Source organism: Equus przewalskii, chromosome 8 (assembly GCF_037783145.1).
Source record: "Equus przewalskii isolate Varuska chromosome 8, EquPr2, whole genome shotgun sequence".
NCBI lineage: Eukaryota > Metazoa > Chordata > Mammalia > Perissodactyla > Equidae > Equus > Equus przewalskii.
In genome coordinates this window covers 49,539,313-49,563,366 of record NC_091838.1, presented here as the reverse complement: position 1 = coordinate 49,563,366, position 24,054 = coordinate 49,539,313, and the positions used below count along the sequence as shown (strand labels likewise).

The 24,054-nt window shown below is 45.2% G+C and overlaps 3 long non-coding RNA genes across 6 annotated transcripts; 1 reads left to right on the top strand and 2 right to left on the bottom strand.

The window, feature by feature from the left end:
* Positions 1-7,149: 7,149 nt before the first annotated feature.
* Positions 7,150-10,955, bottom strand: LOC139085086 (uncharacterized). The gene is made up of 2 exons (XR_011543116.1): positions 10,785-10,955; positions 7,150-8,721 (listed from the first exon to the last, which is right to left on the bottom strand). It is a non-coding gene; the product is annotated as an uncharacterized lncRNA (long non-coding RNA).
* Positions 10,899-13,641, top strand: LOC139085087 (uncharacterized). The gene is made up of 3 exons (XR_011543117.1): positions 10,899-11,045; positions 12,264-12,780; positions 13,279-13,641. It is a non-coding gene; the product is annotated as an uncharacterized lncRNA (long non-coding RNA).
* A 3,248-nt stretch (positions 13,642-16,889) lies between these two features.
* LOC103565055 (uncharacterized) lies at positions 16,890-23,394 on the bottom strand. 4 transcript variants are annotated; one of them, XR_011543113.1, is made up of 4 exons: positions 22,889-23,388; positions 19,247-19,925; positions 19,021-19,108; positions 16,890-18,086 (listed from the first exon to the last, which is right to left on the bottom strand). It is a non-coding gene; the product is annotated as an uncharacterized lncRNA (long non-coding RNA). The 4 variants fall into 4 exon arrangements; XR_011543114.1 differs by having other exon boundaries at positions 19,247-19,892; positions 22,889-22,966; XR_011543115.1 differs by having other exon boundaries at positions 19,659-19,925; positions 22,889-22,957.
* Positions 23,395-24,054: the final 660 nt, after the last annotated feature.

Genomic DNA, 24,054 nt, shown 5'->3' with positions numbered 1-24,054 from the left:
TTTCAAAGGAATCAAAACTGATATGCCATGATGATCAGATATATGATGAGGGTTAGTATTGGATAGTGTGAAAATCAGTCTTGCTGAGTTCAAATCCCAGTGTTGTCACTTACTGTGCGACCTCGAGCAAGTTATTTGACTTCTTTAGCCTCATTCCCCGTATATGTAAAATGGGAACGATAGGTACCTCATTGAGATACTGTGAGGATTAAATGATATATTACCTATAACGTGCTCAGCAGAGTAACTGGAATACAAAGTTACTGTAATTGTTATTAACATTCAAGCAGAAGAACATATTTATTTATACATAACTTTGATTCTTGATCTTCTTCTAAGACGTTTTCATGCCAGATCTGTATCTTTTCAATAATCAATATGCAGTAAAAAGCAGAGAAAAACATGGCAGTATCAGAATGCAGAACACTGAGAAGTACTTTATCACAGCTCTCCAAACACCTGGATGCCTAGCACACTCGAGTGTTGTTTTGCCACCTGGAGGCCTTGAGCATTTCTGGGCAGACTATATGTCCCTGATTTTGAGGGGATCTTAGAGGGAGAAAGTACGTCTGAGATGTACGTGATTTTTCACTCCAAACAAGCAGTAACTGAAAGCACATGCTCAGTACTGAATTGCATGTCTGGGGAGGCAGCCAGAAGCAGAAAACTTGAAGTATGAACCTTGCCCTCCAAAGAACGCAGATCTAATATAAGGCTCCCACCACCATGCCATTTCTGGTAGCCCAGATTGGCATTCTCCATGTTCTTCAACCTTTTTTAGAAGAGTCATCTTCAAGGGCAAGAGAGAAGTTTACTGGCAAACTAACCTGGGAATGAATCCAAGTCATGTCATGGGGAACTCGAGCTCTTCTTTGCCGGGGCCTGGAACTGGCGTAAGGGGATGCGGGGACCTTTGTCATACTGTGGTGAAAAGTTGGCTATATACAAAAGCCAAGGTTTACTATCTTGGTGTGAGATGCTCACATCATATAGAGCTGTACAGAGAAGACCATTTCCATTTATGGGATCAAATCATTTCACCAATTGTCTTTTCCTCTGAAACCGTGCACAACAGCATTAGTTAAAGCTGTTGCTTGGAGACATGCCCACGGGTCTACGTGGGTACTACCGACTTTATAGGACTTCTTTTTCTTCTTCTTTCTCTTCATCTCCTTATTTAAGTGGAAACCAGAAGCGTCACCTTGAAAACATTCCCAAGCACTCACACCTCATACCATTCTTCACAAATGAGCCATGTAATTTGTGTGACCAATCATAGTAATTAAATAGAAGGGGATTTTGGACTTCATTTTGATGTTTCTGATGTTTGGAAAGCCCACTAAATATCAAACCAGACAGCCTGATTCATGTCCAACATCACACCTTACAGACTGTTGAGTATTATAGCTCCTAATTGAATGTAATTTTCAGTATGGGCTCCTAAAGCACCCCCAGCTTTCCCTTCTTGGGACTCAATTATTACTATATATCTAGATAATACTACTGACCCCTTCCTGCCAGGCCCTCCTAACACTCTAAATTGCCCTCCCGCTACCGAGAGTAATGATGAATTTGCATTGAACCATATACATCTAGCTCATGCTTGTATGACATGGCATTTATTTTACAAACTGGGAATGTAGCAGCCATTTGTCACATTGCTTGCTCTGTATTCATTGGAATTTTTTTTAAAACATTTGATTTTCATTGGGGGACTACTTGTTCCCAAGTCTGAGTGCATGTGGTTTGAGAGGGGGAATCCATGACCCTACTCCCAACACCACCTCCTCTCAGATCCAGGGCCACCATGTAATCCAAGCCTTGATGGCTGTATAATCTACCCCCCAAGTCACGGAGATGGTGCAGCAATGAGTGCGCCAGTGGCCCAATTAGACTTCGAGTAGGGATGTTTATTGGAACACTTGAGAAGTGTTCCCTTTCCCTGGGGGTTCCCAAGAGACTGGAATGTGAACCTGGAATGGCTGGCGGCCGTTTTACCTCCGAGTGGGAGGAGCCTGTTCAAATGAAATTAACTCAGAGAAAGCAGAGCCAAAGGACAGAAACGGAAAGAGACCAAGTCCTGATGACAGCACTAGAATTTCTGGAGACCCAAAAATTTTCATTTGGACTTCTGGTTGTTTATACTAAAAATCAAACCTTTTTTTACTTAAGTCAGTTTGAGTTGTGTTTATTGAATAAATAAATGGATGAATGAGTGAACGAATCTGATCATATACCAACAAAAACCAAGAACACTTACTACAATCCCAGTGTCTAGGCCATGGCCTTCTAGAATGTTCTGCTATCGAATCACAGTGAGTCATTCCCATGTTGTTGCAGTCCCTGTTCGTTGCCCACCCATCTGCCACCCCTCCTGCCCTCTTCCCTCCCTGTTCTTTGTTAACAGGGCAGCCAGGTTCGAGCCCACAGGAATAACTCATGATTGATCTCCACAATGTCTCAATAGACTGCATATTACAGGACTTCTAGGATCACTGGTCCCTACTCATTAAATGACAGTAGCCATTTTTGACAACTAAAAATGTCCTTCCCCTCTCTCTTGCCCTTCCCTATGTTTTCAAACTCCCATTACTCCATTTTTCTAAATATTCATTTTCCCAAATCCTCTTGCAGCCAGAGGTGACCATATGACCTGGCTAATAAGAAGTAAGAGGAGTGAAGTTCTACTAATAAAAAATATTCATTCTTGTCCCCTATCTCTTTTTTTCTGCTTTAAATATAATAGTGTGAGGATGTGATGTCTATGATACAGCAGCCATATTTAGACCATGAGTGTATTAGTTTTCTAAGGCTGCTGTAACAAATTACTACAAACTTGGTGACTTAAAACAACAGAAATTTATTTTCTCACTATTCTGGAGACCAGAAGTCGGAAATCAAGGTGTCAGCAGGGTTGGTTCCTTCTAGAGGCTCTGAGGGAGAATCCACTCAATACTTCTTTCTTAGCTTCTGGTGGTTGCTGGCAATCTTTGCATTCCTTGGCTTAGAGACACATCACTCTAATCGCTGCCTCTGTCTTCACATCACCTTCTACTCTGTGTTTCTCCTCCCCTTTTCTTCTCTTATAAGGAAACTTGTCATTGGATATAGGGCCCATCCTAATCTAGGATGATCTTTATACTGAGCCTCTTAATCTCAAGTTCGTGTGCCTGATGTGTGATATGACAAACACTGAGACATTGGTCCTTGGAGATGGAGAAAGGTTTATTCGAATTGGCCAAAATGAGAAGGTGGGAGGATAGGCTCTCTCAAATCCGCCTTAACAAGAGCAGAAAGCAGAGGGTTTTATGGAGCTAAGGGGCTTGGCAGGAGGAGCTTTGGAGAAACAAAGGGGTCACTCCTGATAAGCCCCTATGCAATCTGACTTCTGGGCGTCAACAGCAGCTGGGGCTGGCCATCTGGTAGTTGCAACTTCCCTGGAAGTCATTCTCTTACTTCTGTCAAACAAACTCCCAAATCCTTGAGACCTGAGTCACCCTTCAAGTTAAACAAGAAAACAGAGGGGGCAGGCCCCATGGCCGAGTGGTTAAGTTCGCTCGCTCTGCTTCGGCAACCCAGGGTTTCATCAGTTCGAATCCTGGGTGCGGACATGGCACCACTCATCAAGCCATGCTGAGGAGGCATCCCACATGCCACAACCAGAAGGACCTACAACTAGAAATACACAACTATGTACTGGGGGGCTTTGGGGAGAAAAAGGAAAAATAAAATCTTAAAAAAAAAAAACAAAAACAAGAAAACAGCAAATTGACAAGATTCATCTAGATCTGTGTTGGGATCAAGGTCAAAAGGCAATCATGTTCTTACTGAATATCTGCAGTGACCCTCAGGTACCTGGCTTCAATCTCATCTCTAGATTCTTCACTTAATTATATCTGCAAAGATTCTTCGTCTAAATAAGTTTGCATTCACAGGTTCTGGATGAACATATCTTTTGGGAGGCCACTATTTCACCCACTACAGTGAGGTAACAAGTCTAGGATGGAAACATGTGGAAAGTCAACGTGAGAATGCCAGAGAAGAATGTTAGAAAGATTCAGTGCTCTTGATGACATCAGTCACCCATTGATGGTTTTTGAGCCACTGATTCAAGGCCAGAATTTCTCACCTCTAAGGCTTATGTCAATTAATCGAGAAGTTTTGAAATGAGAACTAACAGCTCTTCCTCAGACACACATACAGCAGTCAGGCCTCCGATGCAAGATTTCCCCCTAGTTAATTTGCTGCTTTCACCTAACCATCAGTTTAGAGGAACCTGGCAAATTCAGCAATAAGACAGGGAAATTAAATGTAATTTAAATTATCACTTTTGGTGAATTAGGAAGGATGTAAGAAACAGGAAAAATCAGGGCAATGTGCCATTCAATGTTGACTTATTTTGACCAGAAATGCTTAATTTCAGAGATTCCTGGTAGAATTTTGTAGGAAAGGCAGCTAATGTGCTCTAGGAAGCTGTGTTAAGGGAACACATGAAGCCGAACTGCAGCTCCAGAGCTCGCAGGCCTCTGCACAGAACCCTTCCCTGGGATAAGATACAGAGGAAGGCAGGGGAGAATCAAGTTCTTTTTGGAATCAGGCAGCTGGTGTTTTTTGTTTTGTGTCTTTTAAAATTACCTAAACCGGGCAAGCCCAGTGGCCTAGTGCTTGAGTTCAGCATGCTCCACTTCGGTGGCCAGGGTTCAGTTCCTGGCTGCAGATCTACAATGCTTGGCTGTCAGTGGCCTTGCTGTGGCAGCGGCTTACATACAAAAAGGGGAAATTGGCAACAGACATTAGCTCAGGGTGAATCTTGTTCAACAACAAAAAAATTACTTAAGTAGCATATATATTCCCTCTGTCTTTTTCATTTTTGAATTTAATTTCTTTATATATGCCTTAAAATATGTAAAATTTTCTCCAGATGCGTAAATGCAATTGTATGTGGTTCCTCTTTGTTTTTCTTTTCTGTTTATTATTGGTTCCCCCTTCCCTCTCTGGTCTTCCCTTTATGATGTGATCTCTACTCCCTACCCACTCACTTGTAGCCCATGATTACAACCAAACGTGCATCCGTATTTTAATCTATACGTGAGGCCATAGCCAGGACTGCCCATGGAAAACTCCTAAGTGGGTATAAATGGTAAAGTCCTGAATCCTGCAAATGCAGGCACAGATAACGGGGAGTCACACAATCTGAGACTCAGGCACCAAAAAAGAGGAGCTCACTCACTGTGGACAAGCAAGTTTCAGCTCTCAGGCTCCAGACAGTGCGCTCGGCGACAGTTTGCAGAGCCGCAGAACTGCTGACTGAGGAGCGCCACCTGCTGGGGCCCTTACAGGTGTGGAAGGCAAAAGTCCAGGAGGCCTCTGTTTAGGGCGGCCTCCTCACCTGGCTGGGGCCCTCTATAGGAGGAAGAGAAGGCAGCCCCAAGAACTGCCCTCTCTCAGATGTATCCTTTGTCTGTGCTGTTCTCATATACTTTTTAGGCTGAATGGAGCTTGTGAGTAGGGCTGAACAGTATTCCAGGATTTCATCTTTGAACCCAGTTCAGTTCTTCTCAGATTCAGGCATAAGGCCTAAATATAGAGGAATATATTTTAAAATTAGTTTGTATATCAAAAGTTAAATTAGGAGCCACCCCTGGGGGCCTAGTGGGTAAGTTCAGCATGTTCTGCTTCGGCAGCCCAGGTTCAGTTCCCTGGCCTGGACCTACACCACTCTGTTAGCAGCCATGCTGTGCTGGCAGCCCACATGCTAAAAATAGAGGACGATTGGCATGGATGTTAGCTCAGGACAAATCTTCCTCAGGAAAAAAAAGTTAAATTATAAAATTATATGCATTCTTCTGTATCTTCCTTTTTCTTGAGAAATTCCCTCTAATTCAACTGGCATAGTGCTAACGCATTCCTCTGTAGCTGTTGTGTGATATTCTGTGGTGTGCATGCTCTGTCACCATTAGTGAGTGTCCACAGCATCTCCAGTTTTTCTTCTCTTTCTCTTCTTTTCTTTTTTATTTTTTTTTTTTACTGTTATAAAAATTTCTGCAATAAACATTTTTGTAAGATGCCCTGAGGCATGGGCACTTTTATGGGTATGGAATGGAATCCCAAGAACAAGATTAGTGCAGACATGGATGAACCTTGAAAACATTGTGCTAAGTAAAAGAGGGGAATCACAAAGGACCACAGTCTGTATGATTCTGGACGTATGAAATGTCCAGAACAGGCAAATCCAAAGAGACAGGCAATAGGTTGTTGGTGGTAGCCTAGGGCTGGTGGGAGGAGTTGTAGGGAACTGGGAGTGATTACTAACGGATAGAGAGGAAAGTTCTAAAATTGATTGTGGTGATGGTTACGCAACTCTGAACATACTAACAGCCCTTGGATTATATACCTTAAATGGGTGAATTGTATGGCATGTGAATTATATCTCAATAGAACTGTTATAAAAAGGAATGATGGGGCCGGCCTGGTGACAAGTGGTTAGGTTCCTGCACTCTGCTTTGGTGACCTGGAGTTCACCGGTTCAGATCTCAGGCGTGGACTTACACGCTGCTTATCAAGCCATGCTGTGGCAGACGTCTCACATATAAAATAGAGGAAGATTGGCACAAATGTTAGCTCAGGGCCAATCTTCCTCAGCAAAAAGAGGAGGAGTTGCAGCAGATGTTAGCTCAGGTTAATCTTCCTCAAAAAAGAAAAGAAAAAAGAATGAGATTACTAGGTCAAAATGTATACGTATTTTTATTTTAATAGATGCCACTAGACTACTTTTCAAAGAGGCCATAGCTCTTCCCATTTCCCCGTATCCTCATTAGCAATAGGTCTTAAACTTTTTTCCAGTTTTTTTTTTTAATCTTCCTTTTCCTTTGCTTGAGGAAGATTAGCCCTGAGCTAACCTGCAAACCTGGGCTGCTGAAGCAGAGTGTACTGAATTTAACCACTAGGCCACGGGGTCAGCCCCCAACTTTTTCCCAGTTTTGCCAATCTGATGCATATAAAGTGATATCTCATTTTTGCTTCAATTTGTACCTCCTGGCTAGATTCTCATTATAAAAGTTTCAAAAATACTTCAGTATATAAAGTAATAAGTACGACCCCCTTTCACTTCTCATGTCTCCCTTAAAGTAACCATTCTCAACAGGTAAGTGGGTTTCTAGGCCCCTTTTAATGCTTGTATAAGCTAACACACATACACATATCAGTTTATAATTGATGAATAGAATCACGCTATAATGTTCTATGACTTGTTTTTTGCACATAACAATATGATTAGAGTTCTTTCCAAATTATTATATATAGCTCTAGCTCACTTGTGTTAACGGCTAACTGATATACCATGGTATGGATAGATTCTGATTTATTTAACCTTGATGGATATTAGATTATATCCAATGTTTTGTTATTTCAGACCACATCTCAAAGAACAACCTTGTCCATTATTGAGGTGAGACTCACATAATATAAAACTAACCATTTTTTTAAAGTGAACAATTCATTTGCATTTAGTGCATTCACGATGTTGCATAACTACCTACTCTATCTGGTTCCAAAACATTTTCATCACCCAAAAGGAAGCCCTGGACCCATTAAGCAGTCACTCCCCATTCTCCCCTTCTGTGAGCCCCTGGCAACCACGAATCTGTCCCTATGGATTTATCTATTCTGAATATTTCCTATAAATGGAATCATATAATATGTGACTTTCTGTGTCTGGCTTTTTTGACTTAGCGTGATATTTTCAAGATTTATTCCCCATTGTAGCATGTATTAGTACTTCATTCCTTTGTATAGCTCAGTAATATTCCATTGTATAATAAACCACAATTTGTTTATCCATTCATCCGTTAATGGGTTGTTCACGCATCTTTGAGCTCATAAATAACTAATGCATTAAAACCTTACTATGTGCCTGCCATTCTTCTGTTGCTTTAAAAGCATGAACTCATTTAATCCCACAGATGTCCTGTAAGGTAGACCCCTTATCCCACCTTATATCCCCAGACCCAACACCACTGAGCCACTGAATTCATCAACTCTCAGTTCTGCCTACCTCTCAACTTCTTATGTGTTATAATATAGGACTTATTGCTTAAACCACTTTGAGTGAGTTATTCTGTTACTTGGAGCTGAAAGCACCCTGTCTAATATATCTATATTCCCTACCTGCCTCCCACCCACCCCAACTAGACTCTAAATTCCCTGAGAGCAAAAACTGTGTCATTTGAATTTATCAGCTCTTGGCACAGTACCTGACACGTAGAAGTTGCTCAACAAACAAGTGTTGAATGGTAAATGAATAAAGTGCTTTGAAACTGAAGCTAAGGAAACAGCTGATTTGGGTTTGCATATTGGCAAAGTCATCATCATCATCATCATCAGAGACGGATCCTGAAGAACAAGTTGGAGTCCATTCGATGGGAAATGGCACTTCAGGCAGAAGGAGAGGTCTAAGCCATCCCTAGAGCTGTGTGGCACGGTCCTGGCACCAGGGAGCAGGCTTTCATAAGCTGAAGAAATGGAAAAGGCAGGAGGTGAAGTTGGAAATGTTGGTTCAGATGCCTACAGAGTCTACAGGATTGCCATAAAGAATTTGAAACTTTTTCTTCCATGATTGGGAGTCATTGAAGAGTTCTGGGCAGGAAGATGGTGTATCTGGACCAGCAACTTAGAAGGATCCATACGGAAGCCATTTGGAGAAAGGATTGGAGGTTGGCAAGCCTGGAGGCGGAGAGAACAATTACAAGATATATTTATCATGCCCTTTATATTGCAATTAGCAATACCCAAATGCAAATAACAAGAAGTAGAATTACTAGCTCCCTTGCCACAGGAAGGGCAGAGGTATTGCTGGGCTTCAGGAACACCTGGAACCTGGGTCTGGATCACTGCTGGGCCTCTCGGGTTCTGCAGCCAACTCTGATCCTCTCTGTGTGTTGGCTTCAGTCTCTCAGGCTGACTTACTCTACATGACACATGGTTGCTCTCTGGTCCTGGGCCTCAGATCTCACACTATCACTCGTACCAGAGAATGACACTCACCACCTCTGTCCCGAGATCAAATGTCCCAGGGAAGTGCTCTCATTGGCCAAGCTTGGGTCAAGTATCCATCCCTGGTCCAATCAATAGTGGCCAAGATAACAAGATCTCAAGACAACGGCAGTTTCCCTTCAAGACACATGACCAGAGATGGAGAAGAGGAGCAGCTCCGTTCTGGGGTCAGAAGAACCACTGTTTGTTACCATGACCTGTTGTTATAGTGCATCAAGATGTGAGGAGCGCCCAAACCAAGGAGCCCTGGGAGGGAGAAGAAAAGGTGATTTCAGGAGGTTTTTAGAATGCTCAGTTGCTGCCCTGTATTTTCCTGCACCGGGAGCCAGCTGTCTCATCAGTCACTGAGAGTCTGAGCTTCCTCTGAGCCTGCACCTCCGGGTCCTTTATGGATCTCCGGAACCTGGATACTTGAAGACTGGAGACCTGTCCTTCAGCTTTGCAGCCACACTTCTTCCACTTGAGCCCGAGAAAGGGCACAAAGCCCTGAGAGGTAAAAAAAAGTGAGCCTCTTTTCCATGAATCGCTGCAAACTTGCCTAACTAAATGGGGACTCAAAATAGAATTTAAGTCAATTTAATAGTTTTAAGCTTTAGAAAAATAAAGTTACAGTTCCCGTTCCTCTGGTTTTAGGGACTGAGATTTGGTCCTACATTTGTGACACCAGTACCTGGCACCTAATAGGTTCTGATCAATTCTTTGTTGAGTGATTGAGAGAAAAGCTGGCCCAGATGGGTCTGCAAGGGACCTCAGGTCAAGGAGAACCTAAAGGAACCCGGGCGAGAGGGAGCCCAGAATACAAGCTCCACTTGTTTTAGCTTCTTTCCTTGGATGAGTTCTGATCCCACCCTCAGTTGAGCCACTTCCTGCTGGTATTTCACGGTGGTGATGGTAATGTGTATGTGTGTGCGAGTAGGGCTGTGTGGGAAAAGGTGGGATTGTGTTAAAGAAAGCACAGAATTCTTCAGGATTCCACCAGAGGGGACAATTCTGGAATCAAGGCACCCAAGGGAGTCTTGGGTTTTAGTGACCAACATTCAAACAGGTTTCTCCTTTTTCCTCCTGCATTCTTCCACCCCAGAGTCCCACGGCCTGGGGCACTTGGCTGCTCCTGTCTTAGACCTGCAGGTGTCATCTGCTGCCTGGAGGCATGCTTCAAATGGCAGAGACTTGAAGCTTGCCTGGAGCTGAAGAGGAGGCTCTGGCCCCGGCCAGGAAGAGAAGCCCAGTCTCCGCACTGTGGCTACCCCCAATGGCAATCTCCCAAAGAAAAACTTCAGCTGGAACTTTCCATCTGGCCTTGACTTTGGGTGGAAAGATGCTGGGGGAACAGAGATGATAGTGTCCCTCCTGGCTGACAGGAAGGCAAAGCAGTTGCTCTCAGCTCGCCTCATGCTGGCTGCTGGCTGAGGGGCTCTGGCAAGCTGGCTGGGGCTGGGGGTGAAGGGGCGCTCAGCCAGTCGAGCTAGCAGGGCCCGTGTCTCTGGCCGGTGTCTGTTAGCAGAAACATCTGGCTGTGACCTCCGCAGTTCCACCCAAGGCCTGGGAAGCCGATGAAGGGGTGGGACCCACTGCCCTCTGTCAGCCCCACCAGGAAAGAGGAAGCCAGCGCCTTCCCCAAAGCTGGGCCAAGAGAGGCTCTCTGCCCAGAGAGGAAAGGCCCCAGGCAGCTTGCGGTGGAGCGGGGTCGTTTTAAAGCATGCACGTGTGCTGCCAGGAAAAGCTTACCCCACCTGGAAGATCAGAAGAGGCTCTGAGTGGGTCAGACCTTGGTTATTTTTAACCCTGAGTCGGGTTACAGATAGCATTTCTGCCACAGTCTCAACAGCTCTGGAAGGCAGGAGGCTGTGCTGGCAGGAGCTGGCGTGAGAGGGCGCGGCAGCTGATTCTCGTCATGCTGACACAGGGAGAGCCACCAGCGCAGTGGGCCGGCCAATATGCAAACACCGGCGCTGTGGACTCCAGTAACCTGGCGGCAAGCTCCCTCCACAGAGGTGCCCTTTCCCCTCAGGAAGTTTCGCACTTTAATAAGAAAGGCTCATAGAGTTAATTCCTGCAACAGGAAGGAGCAGACACCACTAGACCTTGCAGTGTAGGGCAGGGGGGCACCCGAGGGACAAATCTCAGGTCCATCCCTCAAGGAGGAGGCATCTGGGCACATAGAGGCAGACTGGGGCAAGGACCAAAAGAGAGTTTATAAGCAAAGAGCTGAAAGCAGAGAATTAAGGTGTCTGGGGTGGTGGCGGGCAGGGTGGGTGCTGGGACTTGTGGCTGGGAGAGGGGAGGAGGTGGCATGACAGCTGGACCTTGGAGGGTGGGTAGGATTTGCCAGGCAGATGGGGAGTGAACAGGAAGAACCGCAGAAGGAACAGCCTGAGCCAAAAATAGGAGGGATCAGGGCACACTAGTGCATGGTGACACATTCCTGTACCCAGAGTTTATGACTCTGAGAGTCTGGGAGAAAATGCTGGAAGGGTAAATTGAAACTGCCTGTCAAGGAGTTCTGACTTCCAGCCATAGGCAAACAGAGTCAAAGAAGGGTTTTGTGATCAAAGAAGGGAATAACGTGATCTGAGTTATGCTTTTAAAATGTTTCTTGGCTAGCCATGGGGAAGGCTGGGCCGCAGGAGAGAGCCTGGATGCGCAGAGACAGGCAAGGGGCTGGCACAGCAGCTCCCACTGGGGGAAGGAGGAAACAGAGTAAGGGACAGGAGCCCTCACTGGGGGTTACTCAGTAGAGGTGGGGGAATGGGGAGCCACAGGGCACAGAATAGGAGTTGAAGAGGATACAAAATTTGGGGCCTGAATGACCAGGAGTGTGGATGGTTCCTCTGGAGCACAGGGAAGGCAGAGGGAAGCTGGGGGAAGAGAGTGCAGGTTGGTCTGCGGGTGCGGAAGTCCAGTCACCGTGTCGAGGACAGAGCTGTTGCCAGGAGAGAAGGTGAGGTGCCCAGGGAGAGAAGACAGAGGAAGAAGACAGGGAAGCTGGGCAGAGGCTGCTGGTTGTTGCCAGGATCCAGTCTTCCCAGTTTGAGCTGGGCACACGGATGCCCAGCTTGAAATGATGTTTCCCAGCTTCCCTTGCACCTTGGTGTGGACATACGACGAAGTTCTGCCCAAGGGGACATGAGTGGAAGTGATGCAACTCCTATGTCAGGTCCTTTAAAAAGGAAGCTGCTTCCTTTCTCCCATTTCTTTCCCCTCTTCAACAGGCTGGGACACTGATGTGCTGGTGAACCAGCTTAGAACATGAAAATGAGGAGACCCCTCCTAGGAATGGTGGAAGAGCAGGACAGAAAGAGCCCGGGCTCCTGGCTGACGGGTGGACCGCAGACGCCTGCCTCCCCTGGGCTGCCTTTGTAGCTCCAGGCTAGCCAGTGAAGGAGCTTGTCTGAGCTGCTGCTGTTGGTGAATTTGAGGGGAGGGTGTCTTTTGTTACAGCAGCTAAGCCTGGATCCTAAGTACCACTATACTAATACTTCTGGTGAGAATCAAACCTGGGACAAGGCCAACACTTAGGGGATACAAGTGGGAAAAGTGGAGACAAAAACAAAAGAAGTGAACTCCCATAGAATCCAAGGAAGAGAATAAAGAAACAAGAGGGCAAACAGCATTAAATGTGCAGAAAGTCCACAAAAACAAGGATCATCGAGAGACTCTGATTTCGCCAGTATTTCAACAGATTGATAGGGCCCTAAATTAGGCACGGGACCTTACACCAGGATGGAGGTAGGAATACCATTGGTGCCATTTCTGTGCAGACTTTTTGTAAATGTGAGACTGACTTGGACATTTACAGAAGCGTTGGCCTTTTGATTAAAAAAACAGGGCGTGCATGCTTGTGCTCATAAAGTTATACGAGTGTGCACAGTGGTGCTTATCTGTATGAATCATGATTTTTCTGGTATAATATGCTACCAAAATGAAACTTTGAAGTATTTAAGTGTTCTTAGTCATTAAAGTATGCTCACTTTTCTCGTCAATTGACTTGATAATAGTAAAAGATATATTTAGACTGAATTATGAGGTTGATGAACTGAACCGTACCAGTTAGGAATCTTTTGGTTGCAAAGTGAAAGATAACCCACTCCAAACTTTTTTAAGCAGAAAGATAATTCACTAGCTCACCAAACTGAAAAGGCCAGGAATAGATCCGGCTTCAGGCACTGCTTGTCAGAGGCTCCTATTTTGTCATGGGAACTCAATTTCTCTCTTTCTTTCCCTCAGTTCTATGATGACTCCCCTCTCAAAGAAGCTTTCTCCCTGTGGTCACCAGCTGGCTGCACTGCACCTCACATCCACCTGACTGCAAGTGCAGGGGAGAAGAACAAAAGTCTCTTTCTGAGAAGTCCTGACAATTGCATCTTGTTGGTTCTTATTTGGTTGCATGTCCACCCCTGAACCAATCGTACTAGTCAGAAGAAAGCAAAGCTGATTGGTTGTGTGCCTTGGGCAAGTCACTTAACCTCTCTATGTCTCAGTTTTCTCATTTATAAAATGAGAATAATAGTAGTACTTACCTGATAGGGTTGTTAATTAAAGCTTAATTAATTATTAAGGCCTAAATAAATTAACATTTATGAAATACTTAGAACAGTGCCTGGCTCAAAGTAAGCACCATCCGACTATTTATTGAACAGATATTGGGCAGGCCTGAGTCACACGTCTCCCATTGTCATCCCCTTAGACCACAGTGGCCATGTGTGGGAGGAACAGCAGGTGAGGACAAAGGGGAAACGGATCCCAGGTAGGCAAGAGACCCATGTTCTCTGGAGGGCTGGAAAGGCAGGAGTGAAGGACTCATGGTCGAATGTGGTGGAAGGATAGACGGGGAGGAGGAGAGGAGCTTGTGATCAGAAGGGGACACAGGATTGGAGGCCTTAGCAATGGTCAGTTCCATGCTGCAGAGGATCCGAGAGTGGGTATGTTTTGGGTTACCGAAGTAGAATTGGGAGGTAAAGACAAACTATAAGGCCAGGTTATCAAAGATTTCTCTGTGACAATCTCAGGAGACCAATAGCAATTCACTTGGGCTGAATTTTGTTCTAAAAATGATATTTTCAAAGAATGTTGGTTTTTAATATTCTAGGTTCTAAATATAAATATTTTAGGTTAGGTTTTAAATAGCCCAAAGCCGAAAGCATCTTTCTTTTTTCTAAGTGACCTGTCCTTATTTCTTTTTCTAGTCTATTTTTTACTTTGAATCAATTTCATAGGATTTTAGGGCCCAAAGAGGATGAAGAGGCCAGCCCAGCTTCAGGCCTTGAGGGTAAAGGCATTTGATCTCAGATCATGTGGTGGAGGGGAGGGTTTACTTGGGAGTGTGGGGGGAGTGGGGGAAGATCGGGGGGGTGGGGGGGCCAGGGCCTAATCCCCTACTGCCCCCTTTCTCCCCCTCCTCCTCTCCCACTTCTGGGTTTTTCAAATAGACAGGAGGACCCACAGTGGCAAAGTGAGCATGAGTTTCATTATTAGTGAAGTCAGATCAGAGAACTCAGGGGACATTTGGGGGGAAACGGGGCTTCCTCCCCCTCTCCTCTCAGGGTGGGTGCCATCCTGACCTCGGCCAGCGGAGAGCCCCCGGCACAGGGCTGCAGGTGGGTGTGTGGCTCTAGGACCCAGGCAGGCAAGCCCGTCTAGATTCTGAGGCGAGGCTGGACCTGGAACAAAGTGGCAGCAGGACTGGGGAGCAGTCAGGGCAGTGCCTCCTCTCCAGGGGGAGGTGAGGGGAAGGGAGAGAGGGGCCTGAGTCTGCCGACTGAGCATCCCACTCTGCTGCGTTCACGGTTCTCATCTCTTGAAGCTGCATATCCACAGAGTCCACTGAGAACCCAGACTCTTCTTTTGACAAAGCACTGCACTTTCCTGCATTTTAGTCTAGAATCCAATTTGGAGGGACTCTATTTTTATTTATTTTATTTAATTTATTTATTTTATTTTATTATTTCTGCTCTATTTTCTCTTTTCTCTCAGTGTTAAAACTTGCCTAATGGGGCAGCATTAGGGGTGGGAAGTTAAAAGCTGGGGCTTTGTCAGCACACAAACCCGGACTGAATCCCAGCCACTCTCCAGCCACGTGACTTCTGGGTGAGACAGCAGACCTCTCTGGACGTCGGCTTCTCTGTCTGTAAAATGGGGCAGTTATTTCACAGGGCCTTGCAGGGCATGGGAGGGGGTTAAATGACATAATGTTTGCAAAGCGCCCAGCACAGCCCCTGGTACACAGTGATGAGTCAATAAATGGGAGCAATTGTTGGAAATCTGCGAGAGATTTGCACGGAGGGCTCCCCTCGTTATGATCTTGCCGATTGCCCTCCTGGGGAACGCTCCCTGAAACCTGAGTCTTTGTTTGGAAGACATCCTCAGCGGTTTAGTCCCCATGTGAGCTCAAAATTGCTTGTAGCCTCAAACTCTTTTCCATAGCAATCTTGTTTGCCCATCATTAATCCTGTTTTTAAGCAGTTTTCTCCAGTGATTAAAAAAGAAAAATGATGCAAGGCAAATTGGAAAATACATGCCATACTGAAAGCTGTTTTGAGGTATAATGTTTCCTTTTTAAAACTATTCTTAGTGTTCATTCCATCATAAGCAAAGATTTGATAGTTGGACCATATTAATATAATAGAAATATGTTTGTAAGTTTGTGAAACAAAAGTATAATCACCATAATCTACTATCTGTATAACTTCCACAACACAAATACATTCACAACCTAAAAACAGAACACTGAGGGGGCAATTTGATTACTCACTTTCATTTTTAATGTCAAACTTGAATTCTGTTTTAGCTTTTACCTTGTTTAAAATATACTTTACGATGCTACAGATATTTAAAATTCATATTTTGAGGCTTCAGATGGAAATCTCTGCTGTGAGCAGATTATTAGGGAAATAGCTTTATTTTGCCGTGGCATTTTCTATGGCTATGAACTTAAATCCAGGAGCTGGCTTCCATGTTCTAAGAACCAGAATATTCTTTCTTGTTTCTTTGTCTTTGAACTCAAACTATTTAACTTTTATACAAACGGAAAAAACAGTTCAAAAAGCAACACCTCTTCTATAGCATTACATGATGGCAGTTAACATCTAGTTTACAGCTCTGGGTACAAAGGGGAATCAACTTCTCCTTCAGATATTAAGAGCCAGGTCTCTTTGGTTGCAGGCTAGACCTAACACCATTTCACGATATTGTATTTTGTGCTGTTTGTTAAAAAACAACTTTTCCTTTTTCTGATTGAAATGTAATCAATGCTTTTAAGACAACTTGAAAAACAGATCTCTCGAGCTGATCCTAAATTTTGAAATATTTCGTCTTTTAAAAATCTTTTCCTCAAAGTTGAGGACGTAAACAATACGTGACTCCCAAAGCAGTAATCAGAAATACCGGCAGAGATGTCATACAAAGATATTGTTTTATCACAGTGAGATGATGAAATAAGCACATTTTTCATTTATTACAATGAAAAATTGCAAACCGCCTTGATGTTAGATAAAATATGGTATATCCATATAGACTAAATCGTAGCTATTACAAATAATAGATTATGTAGCATTTTTCCTTTTTATTTTCATTATTAGCTCCTTTTAATTAATTAATTAATTAATTTATTTATTTGAGGAAGATTAGCTCTGAGCTAACTACTGCCAATCCTCCTCTTTTTCCTGAGGAAGACTGGCCCTGAGCTAACATCGATGCCCATCTTCCTCCACTTTATACGTGGGACGCCTACCATAGTATGGCTTTTGCCGCTTGGTGCCATGTCCACACCCGGGATCCAAACCACCGAACCCTGTGCCGCCGAGAATCGGAATGTACAAACTTAACCGCTGCGCCACCGGGCCGGCCCCAAGCTCCTTTTTATTTATAAATTAATGCAGAACAAAGTGTGTTGATTGAAAAGCTTCATGGCACAAAGGCTGCAGAGAAAACACCCCATTTTTAAGAACTTAGAGAAATGCTCACAATCCAACAATAATCCAAAAAGGAAAAAACATAAAATTCAACATACAGGTTGATCTCAGTCACATGCATTCATTTGTTGGCGATAAACCATAATAATACAGGCTGTCTCTGGCTGATGAAATTCAAATAGTTTTCAATTTTCTCTTTCTTTTACTTTTCAGCATATTCCAGAATCTCTATAATAAGATTTTTATACTTTTATAATCAAAATTAATAAAAGGTAAATTTTAAGAAAGAAGAATATGTAGTAGAAATGAAAAAAGACAGAAAATTCAGAGGCCAGAGAGTTTTTACATTTTGGGGGCCAAAGACCACCCCGGCTGATGAGCATGTTTGGGGCCATTTTATAGGACAAACCTCAGCCCAGGGAAGGTTTCTGCCATCACTGACAAGCTTTGCTCCACCAGTAAAGGTGCTCATATCTCGGTCCGGCTGCTGACACCTGGCTCTGCTCTGGACAAGCCATTTCATCTGCAGGGCCTCAGTTTCCTCTTCTGAAGGGTCAGGTCCATACAGTGTCAAAGTCCAAAGATCCAATTTCATATAATTTGATGCTTACTTTTCTAACACCATCTGTAGAAAAATATTCCACTTTGGCTAAGAAGGTTGAGTTCAGCTGGACACATTTGCTTTCTGGGAGGCACTGGGATGAGCTGGACATGCAGAGTCGGGTAGGGAACCATCCCTGTCTCAAGGCGTTTACCATCTGCTGAGAGGGCCAGAGGGGAAGGGAGGGTGAGGCTATGTTAAAAGTATGTTCAGAGAGTTGAAAGCACAGAGATGGGAGATTCAACCAGTCCTGGCTTGGAGAGTGAGGGGAATCTGAGATGTTCTCCTGGAAAAGATGACACCCCAGCTGAGTTGTAGAGAAAAAATAAGGTAGCAGAACCGGGAAGGCACAAATGGACTTCTATCCTTGCAGCATACTGGCAGTGCTTAGGGAGTGAGAGGAATCAGTTTTAAAATTTAAGGAATTCGAGGCCAAAAGACATTCAAGTGGTTGCTCAAGAAGAAGGCCAGGGAGTAGTTAGCACCAAGTAGCTCATGTCACCCACTCTGACGCCCCTTAACATCTGGAAGGACAGGAGACACTGTTATTAACAGAAAGGAAACAGTCTGACTGATTTCAACCGTAGGTCTTTACTTTTCCCATGGAGGCATTTTTAAATTCCTACTGAGACTGCCCCCTAACGCCTCTGGAATCTTCGCCTTGCTGCTATCGCTCCCATTACCCTTCTCCCATCACCACCACCACCACCATCATTTACAGACAGCCTAACCTTTCTCTTTGACCTCTCAGAGCATAACTTACATGAATTGGGCCAAAGAGAGCTGCTTTGAGGCTGGCTCATATCTTTGGACACATGCCTAAAGCCCGGGCCCTTTCCCCGACTGATAAGATGCAGAAAGAACAGGAACGAAAGCTGATGTCATGACCAGGCCAGGCAGACTCCCCGCTGGGCCCGTGTCCTGCTTGGAGCGGCTGGTGGGAAATTAGTCACGTAGCACCCGCAGCAGCCCAGGCAAGGAGAGCGCAGCAGGCAGACGGGTTTCCCTCGGAGCGCTGCTGTGTGTTGCCTGTGAATTTCCCTCCCCCCTCTGCCCTCTCTCTGCTCCTCTAGCCCACTCCAAAGTGGAAACAAAGATTGTTAACAACCTCTGACCTGAATGTGCGATGGAATATATTCACATGCCTGCTCGCCAAGTGAGCTTCTCAGCTCTCCAAGGATGGTTAAGACTAGGGCTGTGGGAAAGGGGAGGCAGAGGGGAAGAGGAGGGAGGGACGGAGGGGCGCATGGGTGAGAAGGACCCACTGCCTCCAGGACCGGTGGACAGACCGAAGGAAATGCTCTCAGAGATGAACTCCCTTCATGCGGTCTCTCGGGAATCCATCCCCACTGAACAATTGTAATACTTAGGTTCATGCCAGCTGCTGTTACAAACCAACCACAAAAGTTCAGTGAACACAACAGAAGTTTATTCCTTGCTTGTGTAACAGTTCCTCACCGGTGCTCCTGACGAGTGGGCAGCTTTGCTGGGACAGGCACCTCCGTCTGCCGGCCATGGGAAGCTCTGGCCACACAGTGTAGGAGGCCTTTGGAGGGAAGGAATGGAGAGGATAAGACTGAGAAGCTGTCCTTCAATACTTCAGTAAAAGCCTGTATAGATGTTTCCCTTTCTGAATCGTAATTCTAGCAAGTGGAATGAGCACAGACGTTGTAGTCAGACAGACCTGTATTCAAATCCCAGCTCTGCCACTTCCTGGCTGTGTGACTCTGGGCAATTTACTCAGTCTCTCCGAAGGTTCTCATTTGAGAAACAAGGATATCAATGCCTCACATTGTTCTTGTGAGGATCAAATAAAACGACATTCAGAACACATCAAGCATTTAGATCAATACATGTTCTTCCTCTAAGCAGAGCCCTTGAGTGGTTCTTGAATGGCTCTTTCTGCTTAAAAGAATCCTGGGAAATGGTGTTGGGGTGACTGCCATCTGGAAAAAAGAAAAGCAGAATTCCCTGCCTCTTTCCTCACCCCTAAATAGATCAAAGATTTCTTTTATTATCTTGGAGTAGGAAAGGCCTTTATGAACATGATTCAAAACTCAGAAACTATGAAGGAAAAGAATGGGCAATCTGATTACATAAAGAAAAAATATCGGGCTGGCCGGTGGCACAGCAAAGTTCACACGTTCTGCTTCGTGGCCCAGGGTTCACCAGTTTGGGTCCAGGTACAGCCATGGCACTGCTTGGCAAGCCATGCTGTGGTAGGTGTCCCACATACAAAGTAGAGGAAGATGGGCATGGATGTTAGCTCAGGGCCAGTCTTCATCAGCAAAAAGAGGAGGATTGGCAGCAGATGTTAGCTCAGGGCTGATCTTCCTCAAAAAAAAAAGAAAAAGAAAAAATATCTGCATGGGAAAAAAAATAGACATAGTGAAAGAGAAATGACAAACCATGAACGACATTTGCAACTATATCCCAAAGAGCTAATTTCCTTAATAAATAAAGAACTCTTATAAATCAATAAGAAAAAGACTAACAACCAAATTGAAGTGACCCCAGGCTAAAAAATAGACAGTTCCCAGAGAAGAAAATACAAATGGCTTTTAAGCATTGAAAAGATGCCCAACCTTACTCATAATAAAATAAATGTAAATTAAAACTACAAATAGATAACAATTTAAAAGCTTTCATATTGGCAAAAACCCAAAAAGTTTGGTAACACTGTATTTTGAAGACATAGGGAAACAGACTTTTATACGTATTGCTGATGAGAGTGGAAACTGATGCACTGTTTATGGAGAGCAATTTGGTAATTCTGTCAATATTTAGATTTCATGTAACCTTTGATTTAGCAATGCCAATTTATGGATTTAACCTGAATAGCCACAAAGAGAAGAGTGGTTAATGTAATTAAGATAATGGCATATAAGTGAATATAGGGTCAACCCTGTATGTGCTGAGATGGAAAATTTTCCAAAGTGGAAAAAGATTAGAACAGCGTATATTTACAGTGTGCTCTCACTTGTGTTTTTAAAGAGTAAGTAGAATCACCCCCATTTTACGGATGAAAGAAGTGAGGCTCAGCAGAGTTGGCAGCCCTCAGTCATCACAGAGTAGTTAGATACCAGAGGCCTGCTTGCCAGGTGAGCTTCTCAGTTCTCCAAGAACCATCAAGACTAGGGCTGTGGGAAAGGGGAGGAAGGGAGGGATGGAGGGGCCCCTCTGGGTCAGGCCCAGGGCTGTCTGGTCTCTCTGGTAATGAAACCCAGGTTCTTAACACCTGGCTTTGGAGCCTGCCCTAACCTAGTAACCACAGGGCTTCCCTACCCTCTCTTCTACCTCTTCCCTTCATGCACCTTTCCACGAATAAAACTGAACTTGTCTGCTTCCCTCCGCACACATTCCCGTTTTCCAGCATGACTCTATGTCTCTGTTTGTACTGCTTAGAGCTCTGGAGGAGCCAGATCAAATGCTACCTCCTCCAGGAAGCCTTCACTGGCTCTCCCAGACACAATTAATTTTTGCCTCTTCTAAACCCTCAAGCACTTCATCTTCTTCATGGAAATCTTTGGAGGGCAGGTCCTAGAGAGAATAAAAGAGAAGAAGGGAGGAAAGAAACTAATATTTATGTGGGCCTACTTGTGTCAGGCACAGTGCCAGTGCTTTCACACGAGCGTTTATTACTGGACCATAGGTTGGTGGAGGCAGGGTCCATGTCTGCTTGATCCTGGCATCTCCCCGAAGGCCCAGCACAGCTCCACTCCTTCAATACAAATAACTTTTGAGATTCTCCTACATGGTGGGTACTATATTTGGTACCGAGGATACCAAAATGAACAGGGTGAATAGGACAGAGTCTCAGCTTCCAGTCCCTGTCTAGTGGGGGAGCCAACCGTAGGATGCACTACACATATTTGAACACTGTTAGCAGGTGGGTGGAACAGGGTCGTTGGGTGGATGGATGAATGGATGTGTGCATCTGACCAGATCCCATCCCATTCCTACCTTCACTTCAAACCTTGCACAGTTCATTCTGAATCCACTCCTGAGATGGCCCTTTTCATGCACAGCGCCCGGGTTACAAAGTTCTCCCTCTCACGCGGTCTCTCTAGAACTGCGTTGTTTGATACTGTAGCCAATAGCCACATGCGGCTATTAAAGTTTAGATTCATTACAACCTCAAAGAGTCAGGAAAGTGTGAAAGAGCTGGGGGACAGCATTGCCCTGCTCTGCATCCCAATATACTGAACAGTCACAGATAACTGTGGCCCCTCCCCTGAGGAGGGGGCCGGGTGGAGGCGGTCTGTGCAGGATTCAGGGTCCCCAGGGAAGCTCACAACAGGAAACCACTCCCTCTGCTTGGAGGCTCCCTAATCCTTCCTACTCCCACCACGACCGGCACAGATGCAGACTCCTAAATGGAGGGCTTGCCAGCCACCCAGCCAGTGACATAGTGAACTTGGGATGTGGGACCACAGAGGACTTTCACCTCTCATAGCATGCCCACGGGGGCGCAGCAAGGTGAGGGGGTGCCCTGAGGCCACAGCGCCCCCCTTCCTTCCACTCGCAGTGCAGAGCCACGAGGCAGGAGTGGCCTCCACACTGGCTCCCCCTCCCTGTGCCAGCCCTCGTGGCCTCTCCAGGGGCCAGGGCCTCCTGGGCACTGCCCGGAGGGAGGGGGAGCTGCTGCAGCTGCCGGTACCTGGGCCTGTTTCCCTGCCCAAGAGTGGGGAGGGGAGCAGAAGAGGCTGGCCTCCCTGCGGGAGTAATTTTCCTCTCTGCCTCTCCTGCCCCGCCTGGAGACCTCCTCAGGCTCTCCTCCCGTGGACACCAGCTCTGCGCTGCTGTTGGCCTGGCTCCTCCGCGGTCTCTACCTGGCAGAGAGACCGGAGCCAGCCACTAGAGGGTAGCGAATATCCTCTTTTTAATCCTGAGTAAAGTGGGTGAGAAGGACAGCTCCCAGGGCGCTGTTGGTCCCCAGCCCCACAGAAGGGAAAATAAAACAGAAACCATTTAAGAGAGAAATTAATGCAAACCATGTTTTCATGTTTTACATGAATTTCCAGGTAAATGTGAATCAAAAGAAATCCCTCAAGAAATCAAGTAAGAAAACTCCCACAGCACGATGTTCCATGCTCACTTCTTATTGTGGAATCTGTATTAATTAACTCCTGTAATAATGTGCTCTCCAAGCCCCGAGAATCTAACAGCACAGCAACATAATACTGTTTGTTCTCCAGGAGGTATTTTACAAGGGGAAGACCAACATGCATGTTTCTCTCACTCCCTTAGCATTTGGCAGTCTCTTTTATTATATTCGTCACATGGTTTAAGAACTAAGTTGAGAAGTGAAATGAAAATTCAGTACCTGCCCCAGCTGAGCTCTGGGCAACCAGCTGTGTTCTGTCTCTTCAGCCTTCCACCGGGCGAGTGGAATTACTGGCAGTCATGATGTTTCTACAAACCGACGCCCCCTAGTGGCCACACCAAAGCCTGGACATTGACATAACCTTTCACCAGCAAAGCTGGGGTGTACTTATCAACAGAACTGAAAAATTCCTCAAACTGCTTTTCTGTCTTTCAGATTATACTGCGCATTCCTATGTATTATTTATCATCTCCAACATGCTTGCTTATCTTTAGAAAGAAGTTCCCTTCCTTAGGAGGCTGTTCCATTTTTTTCTCGACAGGCGAAACAAAACAGAAAAATTCCTGTCGTGTCAATCCTGAGAGCTAGATTGCACTATGCAATTTTTAAAACAGCCCCGCAACGAGATTTTTACTCTCCCTATTCTGTAGATGAAGAAATGGGTGTCCTGGAAGTGTCTCGGCCAAGGCCACACAGCTGTTCCCGAATGAAGTCTGTCCGGATTTGGAAATTGATTGCTTTGCTGTCCCCTCAGATGACCTCCTGGAGGACAGGAAGCAAACTGGGTTGTAAGTCTCTGAAAGCACACAGCACCTGGCTTCACAGTTGGCACATCTTATGCCCTCAGCACACGAGGCATAAGAAGACAGTGTGACCAATGTGGAATAAGGGACAGAGATCCAGAGATCACCTCAGCCCCGGGACCTGAGGGATGCACTGTGCCTTAGGGAGTGCACTGGGGGCTGGTGGGTAGATTGCGTGGTCTTCTGGAGCCTCATTACTGCCCTTTGCATTGCCGATTTCATTTTGCAATTCTCAGCTCTGGCTCAGGCCACAGAGAATGAAGGATATGAGCTGGTGGGACTGGTCGGGGCAGGGAGGGAGGCGAAGGAAATCCAGGACACAGGCCAGCCGATGCCCACAGGGGTTTCTTATCTCCGCCAGAACCAACATTTATTGAGGATCTATTTAGTGTCTCCAGTGGTTGGCAGAGTTATTTAGTGTTCTCATAACACAGCAAGGCGGTGTCCTTACTGACAGTAAGAAAAGGAAGCCTCGGAGAAGTTCGTTACTCGTCGGAGGAGCAAGAAAATTTTGCTTTACCCTTTTTTGTATACGTATTTCCCAAATTAAATGTGTAAAAAAAAAAGTGAATGAGAGGCAAG